The following is a 16,939-nucleotide window of genomic DNA, read 5'->3' as shown; positions in this document are numbered from 1 at the left end:
ATAGTGGGGTGCCAGGAAGCAGAGGGAAAGAGAAAGCAAATATAGAGGGGTGCAAGGGAGCAAAGGGAAAGACAAAGTATATAGAGGGGTGAGAGGGAGCAGAGGGAAAGAGAAAGCAAATATAGAGGGGTGCCAGGGAGCAAAGGGAAGGACAAAGTAAATATAGAGGGGTGCTAGGGAGCCGTGGGAAAGAGAAAGTAAATATAGAGGGGTGCCGGGGAGCAGAGGGAAAGAGAAAGTAAATATAGAGGGGTGGGGGAGCAGAGAGAAAGAGAAAGTAAATATAGAGGGGTGCCATTGAGCAGAGGGAAAGAGAACGTAAATATACAGGGGTGCCAGGGAGAAGAGGGAAGGAGAAAGTAAATATAGAGAGGTGTAGGGAGCAGAGGGAAAGAGAAAGTAAATATAGAGTGGTGCCAGGGAGCAGAGGGAAAGAGAAAGTAAATATAGAGTGGTGTCATGGAGAAAAGGGAAGGAGCAAGTAAATATAGAGGGGTTCCAGGGAGCAGATGGAAAGATAAACTAAATATAGAGGGGTGCTAGAGGGGAAGAATGTAAATATAGAAGGGTGCTAGGGAGCAGAGGGAAATAGATGGGTGCCTGGGAGCAGAGGGAAAGAGAAAGTAAACATAGAGGGGTGCCAGGGAGCAGAGGCAAAGAGAAAGTAAATATAGAGGGGTGACAGGGAGCAGAGGGAAATAGAAACTAAATATAGAGTGGTGCGAGGGAGCAGAGGCAAAGAGAAAGTAATTATAGAGGGGTGTCAGGGAGCAGAGGCAAAGAGAAAGGAAATATAGAGGGGAGAAGGGCAGCAGAGGGAAAGAGAAAGTAAATATAGAGGAGTGCCAGTGAGCAGATGCAAAGAGAAATTAAATATAGAGGGGTGCCATGGAGCCTGGGAAAAGGGAAAGCAAATATAGAGGGGTGCCAGGGAGCAGAGAGAAAGAGAATGTAAATATAGAGGGGTGCCAGGGAGCAGAGGGAAAGAGAAAGCAAATATAGAGGGGTGCCAGGGATCAGAGGGAAAGACAAAGTAAATATAGAGGGGTGACAGGGAGCAGAGGGAAAGAGAAAGTAAATATAGAGGGGTCCCAATGAGCAGAGGGAAAGAGAACGTAAATATAGAGGGGTGCCAGGGAGAAGAGGGAAGTTGAAGTAAATATTGAGGCGTGCTAGGGAGCAGTAGCAAAGAGAAAGTAAATATAGAGGAGTGCCAGGTAGCACAGGGAAAGAGAAAGTAAATATAGAGGGGTACCAGGGATCAGAGAGAAAGAGAAATTAAATCTAGAGGGGTACCAGGGAGCAGAGAGAAAGAGAGAGTAAATATAGAAGGGTGTCAGGGAGAAGATGCAAAGAGAAAGTAAATATAGAGGGGTGCCAGGGAGCAGAGGGAAAGAAAAATGAAATATAGAGGGGTGCCAGGGAGCAGAGTGAAAGTAAAAGTAAATTTAGAGGGGTGCCAAAGAGCGGAGGGAAAGTGAAAGTAAATATAGAGGGGTGCCAGGGAGCAGAGGAAAGGAGAAAGTAAATATAGAGTTGTGCCAGGGAGCTGAGGGGAAGAGAAAGTAAATATAGAGGAGTGCCATGTTGCAGAGGGAACGAGAAAGTAAATATAGAGGATGTGCCAGGGAGCAAATGGAAAGAGAAAGTAAATATAGAGAGGTGACAGGTAGCAGAGAGAAAGAGAAAGTAAATATAGATGGGTGCCAGGGAGCAGAGGGAAAGAGAAAGTAAATTTAGAGGGGTGCCAGGGAGCAGAGGGAAAGAGAAAGTAAATATAGAGGAGTGTGAGGGAGCAGAGGCAAAGATAAAGTACATATAGAGAATTGCCAGGGAGCAGAGACAAAGAGAAAGTAAATATAGAGGGGTGATGGGGAGCAGAGGGAAAGAGAAAGTAAATATAGAGGAGTGCCAGGGAGCAGAGGCAAAGAGAAAGTAAATATAGAGGGGTGTCAGGGAGCAGAGTGAAAGTAAAAGTAAATTTAGAGGGGTGCCAGGGAGCAGAGGGAAAGAGAAAGTAAATATAGAGGGGTGCCTGGGAGCAGACGTTAAGAGAAAGTAAATATAGAGGGGTGCCTTAGAGCGGAGGGAAAGTGAAAGTAAATATAGAGGGGTGCCAGGGAGCAGAGGAAAGGAGAAAGTAAATATAGAGTTGTGCCAGGGAGCTGAGGGGAAGAGAAAGTAACTATAGAGGAGTGCCATGTTGCAGAGGGAACGAGAAAGTAAATATAGAGGAGGTGCTAGGGAGCAAATGGAAAGAGAAAGTAAATATAGAAGTGTGCCAGGGAGCACAGGGAAAGAGAAAGTATATATAGAGAGGTGACAGGTAGCAGAGAGAAAGAGAAAGTAAATATAGATGGGTGCCAGGGAGCAGAGGGAAAGAGAAAGTAAATTTAGAGGGGTGCCAGGGAGCAGAGGGAAAGAGAAAGTAAATATAGAGGAGTGTGAGGGAGCAGAGGCAAAGAGAAAGTACATATAGAGAGGTGCCAGGGAGCAGAGACAAAGAGAAAGTAAATATAGAGGGGTGATGGGGAGCAGAGGGAAAGAGAAAGTAAATATAGAGGAGTGCCAGGGAGCAGAGGCAAAGAGAAAGTAAATATAGAGGGGTGCCAGGGAGCAGAGTGAAAGTAAAAGTAAATTTAGAGGGGTGCCAGGGAGCAGAGGGAAAGAGAAAGTAAATATAGAGGGGTGCCTGGGAGCAGACGTTAAGAGAAAGTAAATATAGAGGGGTGCCAAAGAGCGGAGGGAAAGTGAAAGTAAATATAGAGGGGTGCCAGGGAGCAGAGGGAAGGAGAAAATAAATATAGAGTTGTGCCAGGGAGCTGAGGGGAAGAGAAAGTAAATATAGAGGAGTGCCATGTTGCAGAGGGAACGAGAAAGTAAATATAGAGGAGGTGCTAGGGAGCAAATGGAAAGAGAAAGTAAATATAGAAGTGTGCCAGGGAGCAGAGGGAAAGAGAAAGTATATATAGAGAGGTGACAGGTAGCAGAGAGAAAGAGAAAGTAAATATAGATGGGTGCCAGGGAGCAGAGGGAAAGAGAAAGTAAATTTAGAGGGGTGCCAGGGAGCAGAGGGAAAGAGAATGTAAATATAGAGGAGTGTGAGGGAGCAGAGGCAAAGAGAAAGTACATATAGAGAGGTGCCAGGGAGCAGAGACAAAGAGAAAGTAAATATAGAGGGGTGATGGGGAGCAGAGGGAAAGAGAAAGTAAATATAGAGGAGTGCCAGGGAGCAGAGGCAAAGAGAAAGTAAATATAGAGGGGTGCCAGGGAGCAGAGTGAAAGTAAAAGTAAATTTAGAGGGGTGCCAGGGAGCAGAGGGAAAGAGAAAGTAAATATAGAGGGGTGCCTGGGAGCAGACGTTAAGAGAAAGTAAACATAGAGGGGTGCCAAAGAGCGGAGGGAAAGTGAAAGTAAATATAGAGGGTTGTCAGGGAGCAGAGGGAAGGAGAAACTAAATATAGAGTTGTGCCAGGGAGCTGAGGGGAAGAGAAAGTAAATATAGAGGAGGTGCTAGGGAGCAGATGGAAAGAGAAAGTAAATATAGAAGTGTGCCAGGGAGCAGAGGGAAAGAGAAAGTAAATATAGAGAGGTGCCAGGGAGCAGAGACAAAGAGAAAGTAAATATAGAGGGGTGATGGGGAGCAGAGGGAAAGAGAAAGTAAATATAGAGGAGTGCCAGGGAGCAGAGGCAAAGAGAAAGTAAATATAGAAAGGTGCCAAGGAGCAGAGACAAAGAGAAATTAAATATAGAGGGGTTCCATGGAGCAGAGGGAAAGGGAAAGCAAATATAGAGGGGTGCCAGGGAGCAGAGAGAAAGAGAAAGTAAATATAGAGGGGTGCTAGGGAGCAGCCGGAAAGAGAAAGTAAATGTAGAGGGGTGCCAGGAAGCAGAGGGAAAGAGAAAGTAAATATAGAGGGGTGCCAGGGAGCAAAGAAAAAGACTAAGCAAATATACATGGGTGCCAGGGAGAAGAGGGAAAGAGAAAGTAAATCTAGAGGCGTGCTAGGGAGCAGTGGCAAAGAGAAAGTAAATATAGAGGTGTGCCAGGGCGCAGAGGGAAAGAGAAAGCAAATATAGAGGGGTACCAGGGAGCAGAGAGAAAGAGAAAGTAAATATAGAGAGTGCCAGGGAGCAGAGAGAAAGAGAGAGAGTAAATATAGAGGGGCGCCAGGGAGCAGAGGAAAAGAGAAAGTAAATATAGAGGTCTGCCTAGGAGATGAGGCAAGGAGAAAGTAAATATAGAGGGGTGCCAGGGAGCAGAGGCAAAGAGAAATTAAATACAGAGGGGTGCTAGGGAGCAGCGAGAAAGGGAAAGTAAATATATAGTGGGGTGCCAGGGAACAGAGAGAAAGAGAAAGTAAATATAGAAGGGTGATGGGGAGCAGAGGGAAAGAGAAAGTAAATATAGATGGGTGACGGGGAGCAGAGGGAAAGACAAAGCAAATATAGAGGGGTACCAGGGAGCAGAGAGAAAGAGAAAGTAAATATAGAGGAGTGCCTGGGATCAGAGAGAAAGAGAGAGAGTAAATATAGAGGGGTGCAGGTAGCAGAGATAAAGAGAAAGTAAATATAGGGGGGTGCCATGGAGCAGAGAAAAAGAGAAAGTACATATAGAGGGGTGCCAGGGAGCAGGGGCAAAGAGAAAGTAAGTATAGAGGGGTGCCAGGGAGCAGAGGCAAAGAGAAATGAAATACAGAGGGGTGCTAGGGGGCAGCGAGAAATGGAAAGTAAATATAGGGGGGTGCCAGGGAGCAGGGAGAAAGAGAAAGTAAATATAGAAGGGTGATGGGGAGCAGAGGGAAAGAGAAAGTAAATATAGATGGGTGACGGGGAGCAGAGGAAAAGAGAAAATAAATATAGAGGGGTGCCAGGGAGCAGAGGGAAAGAGGAAGTAAATATAGAGGGTGCCAAGGAGCAGAGGGAAAGAGAAAGTAAATATAGAGGGCTTCCAGGGAGCAGAGACAAAGAGAAATTAAATATAGAGGGCTGCGATGGTCAGAGCGAAGGGGAAAGCAAATATAGAGGGGTGCCAGGGAGCAGAGAGAAAGAGAAAGTAAATATAGAGGGGTGCCAGGGAGCAGAGGGAAAGAAAAATGAAATATAGAGGGGTGCCAGGGAGCAGAGTGAAAGTAAAAGTAAATTTAGAGGGGTGCCAAAGAGCGGAGGGAAAGTGAAAGTAAATATAGAGGGGTGCCAGGGAGCAGAGGAAAGGAGAAAGTAAATATAGAGTTGTGCCAGGGAGCTGAGGGGAAGAGAAAGTAAATATAGAGGAGTGTGAGGGAGCAGAGGCAAAGAGAAAGTAAATATAGAGTGGTGCGAGGGAGCAGAGAGAAGGAGCAAGTAAATATAGCGGTGTGCTAGAGGGGGAGAATGTAAATATGGAAGTGTCCTAGGGAGCAGAGGGAAATAGAGGGGTGCCTGGGAGCAGAGGGAAAGAGAAAGTAAACATAGAGGGGTGCCAGGGAGCAGAGGCAAAGAGAAAGTAAATATAGAGGGGTGACAGGGAGCAGAGGGAAAGAAAAATGAAATATAGAGGGGTGCCAGGGAGCAGAGTGAAAGTAAAAGTAAATTTAGAGGGGTGCCAGGGAGCAGAGGGAAAGAGAAAGTAAATATAGAGGGGTGCCTGGGAACAGACGTTAAGAGAAAGTAAATATAGAGGGGTGCCAAAGAGCGGAGGGAAAGTGAAAGTAAATATAGAGGGGTGCCAGGGAGCAGAGGGAAGGAGAAAGTAAATATAGAGTTGTGCCAGGGAGCTGAGGGGAAGAGAAAGTAAATATAGAGGAGTGCCATGTTGCAGAGGGAACGAGAAAGTAAATATAGAGGAGGTGCTAGGGAGCAAATGGAAAGAGAAAGTAAATATAGAAGTATGCCAGGGAGCAGAGGGAAAGAGAAAGTATATATAGAGAGGTGACAGGTAGCAGAGAGAAAGAGAAAGTAAATATATATGGGTGCCAGGGAGCAGAGGGAAAGAGAAAGTAAATTTAGAGGGGTGCCAGGGAGCAGAGGGAAAGAGAAAGTAAATATAGAGGAGTGTGAGGGAGCAGAGGCAAAGAGAAAGTACATATAGAGAGGTGCCAGGGAGCAGAGACAAAGAGAAAGTAAATATAGAGGGGTGATGGGGAGCAGAGGGAAAGAGAAAGTAAATATAGAGGAGTGCCAGGGAGCAGAGGCAAAGAGAAAGTAAATATAGAGGGGTGCCAGGGAGCAGAGTGAAAGTAAAAGTAAATTTAGAGGGGTGCCAGGGAGCAGAGGGAAAGAGAAAGTAAATATAGAGGGGTGCCTGGGAGCAGACGTTAAGAGAAAGTAAATATAGAGGGGTGCCAAAGAGCGGAGGGAAAGTGAAAGTAAATATAGAGGGGTGCCAGGGAGCAGAGGGAAGGAGGAAGTAAATATAGAGTTGTGCCAGGGAGCTGAGGGGAAGAGAAAGTAAATATAGAGGAGTGCCATGTTGCAGAGGGAACGAGAAAGTAAATATAGAGGAGGTGCTAGGGAGCAAATGGAAAGAGAAAGTAAATATAGAAGTGTGCCAGGGAGCAGAGGGAAAGAGAAAGTATATATAGAGAGGTGACAGGTAGCAGAGAGAAAGAGAAAGTAAATATAGATGGGTGCCAGGGAGCAGAGGGAAAGAGAAAGTAAATTTAGAGGGGTGCCAGGGAGCAGAGGGAAAGAGAATGTAAATATAGAGGAGTGTGAGGGAGCAGAGGCAAAGAGAAAGTACATATAGAGAGGTGCCAGGGAGCAGAGACAAAGAGAAAGTAAATATAGAGGGGTGATGGGGAGCAGAGGGAAAGAGAAAGTAAATATAGAGGAGTGCCAGGGAGCAGAGGCAAAGAGAAAGTAAATATAGAGGGGTGCCAGGGAGCAGAGGGAAGGAGAAAGTAAATTTAGAGGGGTGCCAGGGAGCAGAGGGAAAGAGAAAGTAAATATAGAGGGGTGCCTGGGAGCAGACGTTAAGAGAAAGTAAATATAGAGGGGTGCCAAAGAGCGGAGGGAAAATGAAAGTAAATATAGAGGGTTGTCAGGGAGCAGAGGGAAGGACAAACTAAATATAGAGTTGTGCCAGGGAGCTGAGGGGAAGAGAAAGTAAATATAGAGGAGTGCCATGTTGCAGAGGGAACGAGAAAGTAAATATAGAGGAGGTGCTAAGGAGCAGATGGAAAGAGAAAGTAAATATAGAAGTGTGCCAGGGAGCAGAGGGAAAGAGAAAGTATATATAGAGGGGTGACAGGTAGCAGAGAGAAAGAGAAAGTAAATATAGATGGGTGCCAGGGAGCAGAGGGAAAGAGAAAGTAAATTTCGAGGAGTGCCAGGGAGCAGAGGGAAAGACAAAGTAAATATAGAGGAGTGTGAGGGAGCAGAGGCAAAGAGAAAGTAAATATAGAGAGGTGCCAGGGAGCAGAGACAAAGAGAAAGTAAATGTAGAGGAGTGTGAGGGAGCAGAGGCAAAGAGAAAGTAAATATAGAGAGGTGCCAGGGAGCAGAGACAAAGAGAAAGTAAATGTAGAGGGGTGATGGGGAGCAGATGGAAAGAGAAAGTAAATATAGAGGAGTGCAAGGGAGCAGAGGCAAAGAGAAAGTAAATATAGAAAGGTGCCAAGGAGCAGAGACAAAGAGAAATTAAATATAGAGGGGTTCCATGGAGCAGAGGGAAAGGGAAAGCAAATATAGAGGGGTGCCAGGGAGCAGAGAGAAAGAGAAAGTAAATATAGAGGGGTGCTAGGGAGCAGCCGGAAAGAGAAAGTAAATGTAGAGGGGTGCCAGGAAGCAGAGGGAAAGAGAAAGTAAATATAGAGGGGTGCCAGGGAGCAAAGAAAAAGACGAAGTAAATATACATGGGTGCCAGGGAGAAGAGGGAAAGAGAAAGTAAATCTAGAGGCGTGCTAGGGAGAAGTGGCAAAGAGAAAGAAAATATAGAGGTGTGCCAGGGCGCAGAGGGAAAGAGAAAGCAAATATAGAGGGGTACCAGGGAGCAGAGAGAAAGAGAAAGTAAATATAGAGAATGCCAGGGAGCAGAGAGAAAGAGAGAGAGTAAATATAGAGGGGTGCCAGGGAGCAGAGGAAAAGAGAAAGTAAATATAGAGGTCTGCCTAGGAGATGAGGCAAGGAGAAAGTAAATATAGAGGGGTGCCAGGGAGCAGAGGCAAAGAGAAATTAAATACAGAGGGGTGCTAGGGAGCAGCGAGAAAGGGAAAGTAAATATATAGTGGGGTTCCAGGGAGCAGAGAGAAAGAGAAAGTAAATATAGAAGGGTGATGGGGAGCAGAGGGAAAGAGAAAGTAAATATAGATGGGTGACGGGGAGCAGAGGGAAAGACAAAGCAAATATAGAGGGGTACCAGGGAGCAGAGAGAAAGAGAAAGTAAATATAGAGGAGTGCCAGGGATCAGAGAGAAAGAGAGAGAGTAAATATAGAGCGGTGCCAGGTAGCAGAGATAAAGAGAAAGTAAATATAGGGGGTGCCATGGAGCAGAGAAAAAGAGAAAGTACATATAGAGGGGTGCCAGGGAGCAGGGGCAAAGAGAAAGTAAGTATAGAGGGGTGCCAGGGAGCAGAGGCAAAGAGAAATGAAATACAGAGGGGTGCTAGGGAGCAGCGAGAAAGGGAAAGTAAATATAGAGGGGTGCCAGGGAGCAGGGAGAAAGAGAAAGTAAATATAGAAGGGTGATGGGGAGCAGAGGGAAAGAGAAAGTAAATATAGATGGGTGACGGGGAGCAGAGGAAAAGAGAAAATAAATATAGAGGGGTGCCAGGGAGCAGAGGGAAAGAGGAAGTAAATATAGAGGGTGCCAAGGAGCGGAGGGAAAGAGAAAGTAAATATAGAGGGCTTCCAGGGAGCAGAGACAAAGAGAAATTAAATATAAAGGGCTGCCATGGTCAGAGGGAAGGGGAAAGCAAATATAGAGGGGTGCCAGGGAGCAGAGGGAAAGAGAAAGTAAATATAGAGTGGTGCCAGGGAGCAGAGGGAAGGAGCAAGTAAATATAGAGGGCTGCTAGAGGGGGAGAATGTAAATATGGAAGTGTCCTAGGCAGCAGAGGGAAATAGAGGGGTGCCTGGGAGCAGAGGGAAAGAGAAAGTAAACATAGAGGGGTGCCAGGGAGCAGAGGCAAAGAGAAAGTAAATATAGAGGGTTGACAGGGAGCAGAGGGCAATAGAAATTAATTTAGAGTGGTGCGAGGGAGCAGAGGCAAAGAGAAAGTAATTATAGAGGGGTGAGGGGAGCAGAGGGAAAGAGAAAGTAAATATAGAAGAGTGCCAGTGAGCAGAGGCAAAGAGAAATTAAATATAGAGGGGTGCCAGGGAGCAGAGTGAAAGAAAAATGAAATATAGAGGGGTGCTAGGGAGCAGAGTGAAAGAAAAAGTAAATTTAGCGGGGTGCCAAGGAGCAGAGGGAAAGAGAAAGTAAATATAGAGGGGTGCTTGGGAGCAGAAGTTAAGAGAAAGTAAATATAGAGGAGTGCCATGTTGCAGAGGGAACGAGCAAGTAAATATAGAGGAGGTGCTAGGGAGCAGAAGTTAAGAGAAAGTAAATATCAAAGCGTGCCAGGGAGCAGAGGGAAAGAGAAAGTAAATATAGAGGGGTGACAGGTAGCAGAGAGAAAGAGAAAGTAGATATAAATGGGTGCCAGGGAGCAGAGGGAAAGAGAAAGTAAATTTAGAGGGGTGCCAGGGAGCAGAGGGAAATATAAAGTAAATATAGAGGGGTGTGAGGGAGCAGAGGCAAAGATAAAGTACATATAGAGAGGTGCCAGGGAGCAGAGACAAAGAGAAAGTAAATATAGAGGGGTGCCAGGGAGCAGAGGGAAAGAGAAAGTAAATATAGAGTGGTGCCAGGGAGCAGAGGGAAGGAGCAAGTAAATATAGAGGGCTGCTAGAGGGGGAGAATGTAAATATGGAAGTGTCCTAGGCAGCAGAGGGAAATAGAGGGGTGCCTGGGAGCAGAGGGAAAGAGAAAGTAAACATAGAGGGGTGCCAGGGAGCAGAGGCAAAGAGAAAGTAAATATAGAGGGTTGACAGGGAGCAGAGGGCAATAGAAATTAATTTAGAGTGGTGCGAGGGAGCAGAGGCAAAGAGAAAGTAATTATAGAGGGGTGAGGGGAGCAGAGGGAAAGAGAAAGTAAATATAGAAGAGTGCCAGTGAGCAGAGGCAAAGAGAAATTAAATATAGAGGGGTGCCAGGGAGCAGAGTGAAAGAAAAATGAAATATAGAGGGGTGCTAGGGAGCAGAGTGAAAGAAAAAGTAAATTTAGCGGGGTGCCAAGGAGCAGAGGGAAAGAGAAAGTAAATATAGAGGGGTGCTTGGGAGCAGAAGTTAAGAGAAAGTAAATATAGAGGAGTGCCATGTTGCAGAGGGAACGAGCAAGTAAATATAGAGGAGGTGCTAGGGAGCAGAAGTTAAGAGAAAGTAAATATCAAAGCGTGCCAGGGAGCAGAGGGAAAGAGAAAGTAAATATAGAGGGGTGACAGGTAGCAGAGAGAAAGAGAAAGTAGATATAAATGGGTGCCAGGGAGCAGAGGGAAAGAGAAAGTAAATTTAGAGGGGTGCCAGGGAGCAGAGGGAAAGAGAAAGTAAATATAGAGGGGTGTGAGGGAGCAGAGGCAAAGATAAAGTACATATAGAGAGGTGCCAGGGAGCAGAGACAAAGAGAAAGTAAATATAGAGGGGTGATGGGGAGCAGAGGGAAAGAGAAAGTAAATATAGAGGAGTGCCAGGGAGCAGAGGCAAAGAGAAAGTAAATATAGAGGGGTGTCAGGGAGCAGAGTGAAAGTAAAAGTAAATTTAGAGGGGTGCCAGGGAGCAGAGGGAAAGAGAAAGTAAATATAGAGGGGTGCCTGGGAGCAGACGTTAAGAGAAAGTAAATATAGAGGGGTGCCTTAGAGCGGAGGGAAAGTGAAAGTAAATATAGAGGGGTGCCAGGGAGCAGAGGAAAGGAGAAAGTAAATATAGAGTTGTGCCAGGGAGCTGAGGGGAAGAGAAAGTAACTATAGAGGAGTGCCATGTTGCAGAGGGAACGAGAAAGTAAATATAGAGGAGGTGCTAGGGAGCAAATGGAAAGAGAAAGTAAATATAGAAGTGTGCCAGGGAGCACAGGGAAAGAGAAAGTATATATAGAGAGGTGACAGGTAGCAGAGAGAAAGAGAAAGTAAATATAGATGGGTGCCAGGGAGCAGAGGGAAAGAGAAAGTAAATTTAGAGGGGTGCCAGGGAGCAGAGGGAAAGAGAAAGTAAATATAGAGGAGTGTGAGGGAGCAGAGGCAAAGAGAAAGTACATATAGAGAGGTGCCAGGGAGCAGAGACAAAGAGAAAGTAAATATAGAGGGGTGATGGGGAGCAGAGGGAAAGAGAAAGTAAATATAGAGGAGTGCCAGGGAGCAGAGGCAAAGAGAAAGTAAATATAGAGGGGTGCCAGGGAGCAGAGTGAAAGTAAAAGTAAATTTAGAGGGGTGCCAGGGAGCAGAGGGAAAGAGAAAGTAAATATAGAGGGGTGCCTGGGAGCAGACGTTAAGAGAAAGTAAATATAGAGGGGTGCCAAAGAGCGGAGGGAAAGTGAAAGTAAATATAGAGGGGTGCCAGGGAGCAGAGGGAAGGAGAAAATAAATATAGAGTTGTGCCAGGGAGCTGAGGGGAAGAGAAAGTAAATATAGAGGAATGCCATGTTGCAGAGGGAACGAGAAAGTAAATATAGAGGAGGTGCTAGGGAGCAAATGGAAAGAGAAAGTAAATATAGAAGTGTGCCAGGGAGCAGAGGGAAAGAGAAAGTATATATAGAGAGGTGACAGGTAGCAGAGAGAAAGAGAAAGTAAATATAGATGGGTGCCAGGGAGCAGAGGGAAAGAGAAAGTAAATTTAGAGGGGTGCCAGGGAGCAGAGGGAAAGAGAATGTAAATATAGAGGAGTGTGAGGGAGCAGAGGCAAAGAGAAAGTACATATAGAGAGGTGCCAGGGAGCAGAGACAAAGAGAAAGTAAATATAGAGGGGTGATGGGGAGCAGAGGGAAAGAGAAAGTAAATATAGAGGAGTGCCAGGGAGCAGAGGCAAAGAGAAAGTAAATATAGAGGGGTGCCAGGGAGCAGAGTGAAAGTAAAAGTAAATTTAGAGGGGTGCCAGGGAGCAGAGGGAAAGAGAAAGTAAATATAGAGGGGTGCCTGGGAGCAGACGTTAAGAGAAAGTAAACATAGAGGGGTGCCAAAGAGCGGAGGGAAAGTGAAAGTAAATATAGAGGGTTGTCAGGGAGCAGAGGGAAGGAGAAACTAAATATAGAGTTGTGCCAGGGAGCTGAGGGGAAGAGAAAGTAAATATAGAGGAGGTGCTAGGGAGCAGATGGAAAGAGAAAGTAAATATAGAAGTGTGCCAGGGAGCAGAGGGAAAGAGAAAGTAAATATAGAGAGGTGCCAGGGAGCAGAGACAAAGAGAAAGTAAATATAGAGGGGTGATGGGGAGCAGAGGGAAAGAGAAAGTAAATATAGAGGAGTGCCAGGGAGCAGAGGCAAAGAGAAAGTAAATATAGAAAGGTGCCAAGGAGCAGAGACAAAGAGAAATTAAATATAGAGGGGTTCCATGGAGCAGAGGGAAAGGGAAAGCAAATATAGAGGGGTGCCAGGGAGCAGAGAGAAAGAGAAAGTAAATATAGAGGGGTGCTAGGGAGCAGCCGGAAAGAGAAAGTAAATGTAGAGGGGTGCCAGGAAGCAGAGGGAAAGAGAAAGTAAATATAGAGGGGTGCCAGGGAGCAAAGAAAAAGACTAAGCAAATATACATGGGTGCCAGGGAGAAGAGGGAAAGAGAAAGTAAATCTAGAGGCGTGCTAGGGAGCAGTGGCAAAGAGAAAGTAAATATAGAGGTGTGCCAGGGCGCAGAGGGAAAGAGAAAGCAAATATAGAGGGGTACCAGGGAGCAGAGAGAAAGAGAAAGTAAATATAGAGAGTGCCAGGGAGCAGAGAGAAAGAGAGAGAGTAAATATAGAGGGGCGCCAGGGAGCAGAGGAAAAGAGAAAGTAAATATAGAGGTCTGCCTAGGAGATGAGGCAAGGAGAAAGTAAATATAGAGGGGTGCCAGGGAGCAGAGGCAAAGAGAAATTAAATACAGAGGGGTGCTAGGGAGCAGCGAGAAAGGGAAAGTAAATATATAGTGGGGTGCCAGGGAGCAGAGAGAAAGAGAAAGTAAATATAGAAGGGTGATGGGGAGCAGAGGGAAAGAGAAAGTAAATATAGATGGGTGACGGGGAGCAGAGGGAAAGACAAAGCAAATATAGAGGGGTACCAGGGAGCAGAGAGAAAGAGAAAGTAAATATAGAGGAGTGCCTGGGATCAGAGAGAAAGAGAGAGAGTAAATATAGAGGGGTGCAGGTAGCAGAGATAAAGAGAAAGTAAATATAGGGGGGTGCCATGGAGCAGAGAAAAAGAGAAAGTACATATAGAGGGGTGCCAGGGAGCAGGGGCAAAGAGAAAGTAAGTATAGAGGGGTGCCAGGGAGCAGAGGCAAAGAGAAATGAAATACAGAGGGGTGCTAGGGGGCAGCGAGAAATGGAAAGTAAATATAGGGGGGTGCCAGGGAGCAGGGAGAAAGAGAAAGTAAATATAGAAGGGTGATGGGGAGCAGAGGGAAAGAGAAAGTAAATATAGATGGGTGACGGGGAGCAGAGGAAAAGAGAAAATAAATATAGAGGGGTGCCAGGGAGCAGAGGGAAAGAGGAAGTAAATATAGAGGGTGCCAAGGAGCAGAGGGAAAGAGAAAGTAAATATAGAGGGCTTCCAGGGAGCAGAGACAAAGAGAAATTAAATATAGAGGGCTGCGATGGTCAGAGCGAAGGGGAAAGCAAATATAGAGGGGTGCCAGGGAGCAGAGAGAAAGAGAAAGTAAATATAGAGGGGTGCCAGGGAGCAGAGGGAAAGAAAAATGAAATATAGAGGGGTGCCAGGGAGCAGAGTGAAAGTAAAAGTAAATTTAGAGGGGTGCCAAAGAGCGGAGGGAAAGTCAAAGTAAATATAGAGGGGTGCCAGGGAGCAGAGGAAAGGAGAAAGTAAATATAGAGTTGTGCCAGGGAGCTGAGGGGAAGAGAAAGTAAATATAGAGGAGTGTGAGGGAGCAGAGGCAAAGAGAAAGTAAATATAGAGTGGTGCGAGGGAGCAGAGAGAAGGAGCAAGTAAATATAGCGGTGTGCTAGAGGGGGAGAATGTAAATATGGAAGTGTCCTAGGGAGCAGAGGGAAATAGAGGGGTGCCTGGGAGCAGAGGGAAAGAGAAAGTAAACATAGAGGGGTGCCAGGGAGCAGAGGCAAAGAGAAAGTAAATATAGAGGGGTGACAGGGAGCAGAGGGAAAGAAAAATGAAATATAGAGGGGTGCCAGGGAGCAGAGTGAAAGTAAAAGTAAATTTAGAGGGGTGCCAGGGAGCAGAGGGAAAGAGAAAGTAAATATAGAGGGGTGCCAAAGAGCGGAGGGAAAGTGAAAGTAAATATAGAGGGGTGCCAGGGAGCAGAGGGAAGGAGAAAGTAAATATAGAGTTGTGCCAGGGAGCTGAGGGGAAGAGAAAGTAAATATAGAGGAGTGCCATGTTGCAGAGGGAACGAGAAAGTAAATATAGAGGAGGTGCTAGGGAGCAAATGGAAAGAGAAAGTAAATATAGAAGTATGCCAGGGAGCAGAGGGAAAGAGAAAGTATATATAGAGAGGTGACAGGTAGCAGAGAGAAAGAGAAAGTAAATATATATGGGTGCCAGGGAGCAGAGGGAAAGAGAAAGTAAATTTAAAGGGGTGCCAGGGAGCAGAGGGAAAGAGAAAGTAAATATAGAGGAGGTTGAGGGAGTAGAGGCAAAGAGAAAGTACATATAGAGAGGTGCCAGGGAGCAGAGACAAAGAGAAAGTAAATATAGAGGGGTGATGGGGAGCAGAGGGAAAGAGAAAGTAAATATAGAGGAGTGCCAGGGAGCAGAGGCAAAGAGAAAGTAAATATAGAGGGGTGCCAGGGAGCAGAGTGAAAGTAAAAGTAAATTTAGAGGGGTGCCAGGGAGCAGAGGGAAAGAGAAAGTAAATATAGAGGGGTGCCTGGGAGCAGACGTTAAGAGAAAGTAAATATAGAGGGGTGCCAAAGAGCGGAGGGAAAGTGAAAGTAAATATAGAGGGGTGCCAGGGAGCAGAGGGAAGGAGGAAGTAAATATAGAGTTGTGCCAGGGAGCTGAGGGGAAGAGAAAGTAAATATAGAGGAGTGCCATGTTGCAGAGGGAACGAGAAAGTAAATATAGAGGAGGTGCTAGGGAGCAAATGGAAAGAGAAAGTAAATATAGAAGTGTGCCAGGGAGCAGAGGGAAAGAGAAAGTATATATAGAGAGGTGACAGGTAGCAGAGAGAAAGAGAAAGTAAATATAGATGGGTGCCAGGGAGCAGAGGGAAAGAGAAAGTAAATTTAGAGGGGTGCCAGGGAGCAGAGGGAAAGAGAATGTAAATATAGAGGAGTGTGAGGGAGCAGAGGCAAAGAGAAAGTACATATAGAGAGGTGCCAGGGAGCAGAGACAAAGAGAAAGTAAATATAGAGGGGTGATGGGGAGCAGAGGGAAAGAGAAAGTAAATATAGAGGAGTGCCAGGGAGCAGAGGCAAAGAGAAAGTAAATATAGAGGGGTGCCAGGGAGCAGAGGGAAGGAGAAAGTAAATTTAGAGGGGTGCCAGGGAGCAGAGGGAAAGAGAAAGTAAATATAGAGGGGTGCCTGGGAGCAGACGTTAAGAGAAAGTAAATATAGAGGGGTGCCAAAGAGCGGAGGGAAAATGAAAGTAAATATAGAGGGTTGTCAGGGAGCAGAGGGAAGGACAAACTAAATATAGAGTTGTGCCAGGGAGCTGAGGGGAAGAGAAAGTAAATATAGAGGAGTGCCATGTTGCAGAGGGAACGAGAAAGTAAATATAGAGGAGGTGCTAAGGAGCAGATGGAAAGAGAAAGTAAATATAGAAGTGTGCCAGGGAGCAGAGGGAAAGAGAAAGTATATATAGAGGGGTGACAGGTAGCAGAGAGAAAGAGAAAGTAAATATAGATGGGTGCCAGGGAGCAGAGGGAAAGAGAAAGTAAATTTCGAGGAGTGCCAGGGAGCAGAGGGAAAGACAAAGTAAATATAGAGGAGTGTGAGGGAGCAGAGGCAAAGAGAAAGTAAATATAGAGAGGTGCCAGGGAGCAGAGACAAAGAGAAAGTAAATGTAGAGGAGTGTGAGGGAGCAGAGGCAAAGAGAAAGTAAATATAGAGAGGTGCCAGGGAGCAGAGACAAAGAGAAAGTAAATGTAGAGGGGTGATGGGGAGCAGATGGAAAGAGAAAGTAAATATAGAGGAGTGCAAGGGAGCAGAGGCAAAGAGAAAGTAAATATAGAAAGGTGCCAAGGAGCAGAGACAAAGAGAAATTAAATATAGAGGGGTTCCATGGAGCAGAGGGAAAGGGAAAGCAAATATAGAGGGGTGCCAGGGAGCAGAGAGAAAGAGAAAGTAAATATAGAGGGGTGCTAGGGAGCAGCCGGAAAGAGAAAGTAAATGTAGAGGGGTGCCAGGAAGCAGAGGGAAAGAGAAAGTAAATATAGAGGGGTGCCAGGGAGCAAAGAAAAAGACGAAGTAAATATACATGGGTGCCAGGGAGAAGAGGGAAAGAGAAAGTAAATCTAGAGGCGTGCTAGGGAGAAGTGGCAAAGAGAAAGAAAATATAGAGGTGTGCCAGGGCGCAGAGGGAAAGAGAAAGCAAATATAGAGGGGTACCAGGGAGCAGAGAGAAAGAGAAAGTAAATATAGAGAATGCCAGGGAGCAGAGAGAAAGAGAGAGAGTAAATATAGAGGGGTGCCAGGGAGCAGAGGAAAAGAGAAAGTAAATATAGAGGTCTGCCTAGGAGATGAGGCAAGGAGAAAGTAAATATAGAGGGGTGCCAGGGAGCAGAGGCAAAGAGAAATTAAATACAGAGGGGTGCTAGGGAGCAG

This window comes from Ambystoma mexicanum, chromosome 9 (assembly GCF_040938575.1).
Source record: "Ambystoma mexicanum isolate Mex_15411 chromosome 9, UKY_AmexF1_1, whole genome shotgun sequence".
Classification (NCBI taxonomy): domain Eukaryota; kingdom Metazoa; phylum Chordata; class Amphibia; order Caudata; family Ambystomatidae; genus Ambystoma; species Ambystoma mexicanum.
The sequence above is the reverse complement of the archived record's forward strand: the minus strand, read 5'-3'. Positions refer to the sequence as shown.